This window comes from Hibiscus syriacus, unplaced genomic scaffold (genome assembly GCF_006381635.1).
Source record: "Hibiscus syriacus cultivar Baekdansim isolate YM2019G1 unplaced genomic scaffold, ASM638163v2 tig00112264_pilon, whole genome shotgun sequence".
In the NCBI taxonomy this organism is placed as follows: Eukaryota; Viridiplantae; Streptophyta; class Magnoliopsida; order Malvales; family Malvaceae; genus Hibiscus; species Hibiscus syriacus.
The window spans coordinates 610,631-613,884 of record NW_024063290.1 but is presented as its reverse complement, the minus strand read 5'-3'; positions in this window follow the sequence as shown (position 1 = coordinate 613,884).

The window sequence follows — 3,254 nt, the reverse complement described above, 5'->3', positions numbered from 1 at the left end:
ATTAATATGATATATGGATAAAATAAGCCCTAAATACCTACGTTTGCAATTTTTTGAATTTTTGGATTTTTTTGTTTTTTTGTTTTTTTTTTTAAAAAATAAACAAACTAACAAGAATGATTTAAATCTAAATTAAAATTAAATAAAAAGAACCTGAAATGCTGAATCTTTTGTGAACTAGCTCCGTTGGGGTACCTTGACGGTTTTGTGTGCAAGAACAAGCAAGATTGCTTGTTTCTTTCCAAGAATCGGCCCAAATCTAATACCAATTGATAGGGAAGCGGTGGCGGGTTAATGAACGTTGCTCTTGTTGAGGAATCAAACCTAGAAAAGCTCTAGACTCGATGAAGAACAATAAGGAATGAATGGGGAAGGTTGCGGCAATAACTAGGGTTCTTTGGGGTTTCTTTTGGTGCTGGAAACAAGGTAAGAAACAAGATTAGAACAAGATAAACAAAAGATAAAGGAATTGAAAATAAAGACAAATAACCAAGAAATCAAAAGATCTCCCTTATGAAGGTGAACGATAAAGATGATGATGGTGAAGATGGATTTGGGAAAATAGATGGCTAAGTGTCCTATCGAGCCCTCCTAGTCGCAATGAAAAGGCAAACACGATAATACGGCTCTAACCAACCCTCCTAGTCGCAATGAAAAGGCAAATTGGAGTGTGAAGATTAATCTCCCTCACAAGAACTTGAAAGAACTCCAGGAGAAGAAGCTTCGAAGGCACAAGGCAATCAGCACTTGCAAAAACGAACTCTCGTTGTATTATTAATCAAAGAAATATTGAATTACAAAGTTGAATGAAGCCTCCTTTATATAGGGGTTGAGTTCTAAAGGCCTTAGATAACTAATGTATAAAATAATAATAAACTAAACTTGTCTTAACTCTAATTCCTAATAAAATAATAATAACTAAAGTTAATATTTTAACCCAACCTTAATTCCTAATAAAATAATAAATCTAATCCTAAAAGATAATTCATCATCCTATATTAAGTTATATTACAAATAATCAATAAAAATATTGAAAATTCGTAATATTTACAAAATCTCGTATTAATCCCGTATAAGATTTTCTGCATGCATCATCTTCAGTAAAATGGCTATATCTTGAGTTCCCGATATCGGATTGATGCGATTCAAGAACCGTTGGAAAGATAAGGTACATACGGTTTTATCTTAGAGACATATTGACCAAATAAGATCAGGATCCCATTCAAAAAGTCGTCTCAAGTATGCTGCTGTTCTGATCTTCTTTTCCAAAGTTTGGACGAGTGGATCATTTGGAAGAGTTATTACTTCTTCCTTTGATGTGAGCCTTGTGATGCATGTATCATCCTCCCTTTCTTCAAAAAGATTCGACCTCGAATCGGAAACATTAAAGGGAGCAACATTAGAATCGTTTAATGATTCATTCACATTATACTTACCGAATAGATTTGCTTTGAATCTTCGAGACTTTGTTCTTCTAATAGGTTCGAGTAGAAATATTAGTCCAAAGAAGCATGTATTATGGACTCTGGTGCATGTATCATTCCCCCACTCCTCAAAAGGATTCGTCCTCGAATCTGAAAATCCAAGAGAAAGAGACGTAGATGTGTTGAAAGGAAAACTTGTGAAACATTTACCAGGATCAATGTGATGTGTCTTTATGCGTTTCAGTCGAGGTTTCTTATTTGTAGGAACTGATTTCTTGTAGTCTTGAAATCCTTTTTTGCATACAAGTCTTGTAATATGATGTTTTGGTTGAATTTCAACAAGGCGCCGGCCACTGTTGGCTTTCTGTATGATTATTTCAGATAATTTCTCCATGGTTTTATTAATGTGTGGCGAGAATGAGTGTTTAAAAACCATGTCAACTGGTTTGTTAAAGTAATCTCTTAAGTCTCCTAAGTGTGGTTCATGAATTAATGATTCCCAGGAGGAGATTTGTGGACTGTAGAACCTGTTTAGTTGGCAAGGAAACTCGTATACAAGATAAAGCTCATTAAAAGCACTTTTAAAAGTATGGGTAGAAATATCAGAAATATCCGAGTTATCGTGATATACATCTTTGATATGTTCAATTCTCAGAATAGTAGTATGAGTTTGATAGGTAAGAGTATACCTTCGTGGTAGTGTATCGTCTACTATGTTTTGCTTACCTCGGTATGTTACGCACTTAAAGAAGTTGTGTTTAGTATGTATGACAACTTCACGAGCCTTACCTAGTAAGAAGGAGAAGAAGTACGTTACAATGTCATTAAAATGAGTAATAAAATATTTACCTTTGGACTCTCGTAAATCGTGACTCTTTATTGGTATGGCATAGTGATTAGGGTTTTCAGGTGGTAACCCGTCAGGAGGGTCACCTAGCACTATTCGACAACTCTTGGCGATGGAAGATGGTGTGGGCCAGTCTCATGTTGCTTTTACTTTCTCATCATTTACATGGATTCCCTGTGCACGAACTATAAAGCATGTGGAGTTGTTCAAGTCATGTTTCGTCATTAAGATGACGTTACGACTAAGGCTTTCATGGATGTAGCCTTTTTGTAACAAATCTAACTCTTTGGTTTCATCGAGATTGTATGTTTGAAAGGGTATGATGGAACCTTGAATTAGATTGGTTTGGTGTTGTTTTCCTTTTTCCAGTGGTAATCCGTCAGGTGGATCACCTAATTCTTCTCGAAAATCCTGTAACAAAGATGAAAACACACTAGACAAATCCTTGTTAATGTTAGAAATCGAAACAATTGATTCTCTAAAGCGAACAAGGATGGAAGGCTGTTTGTAAAGAAGGTTCTCTCTCAATTCTTTTGTGCTCACACATAGATTTTGAGCCACTCTTTTCTTCTCACAATTAGGTTCACTCACCTCCCATGGGTCATTATTCTTTTGGCTTTTGTAACTAGTGACCTCTTTTTCTTTTGCCTCTTTCTCATTTTTTTTCTTTTTTTGCTTTCCCAACCTCCTCACAAATTATCATTTGATCTTTAGGGGCTGGAAGTGTGTCATTCTATGCTGGTCGTTCTTTCTCCTTGTCAGGTTTGTCATCTCTTGGTTTTTTCAAAGAAGATGGAGCCCGAAGATGAGGAAGGATTTGAAGGATTACCTTGGTAAGAGGATGAAGTACCTTGGTAATGTTCTCGGAATCTCCTTTGGATTTGTATTTCGATTGTCATTGCTTTCTTTAGTGTATCTTCAAGGTTTTCATACCCTTGTAGATCAATAAGATCAGTGATGTTTGAGTTTAAGCCGACAACGAA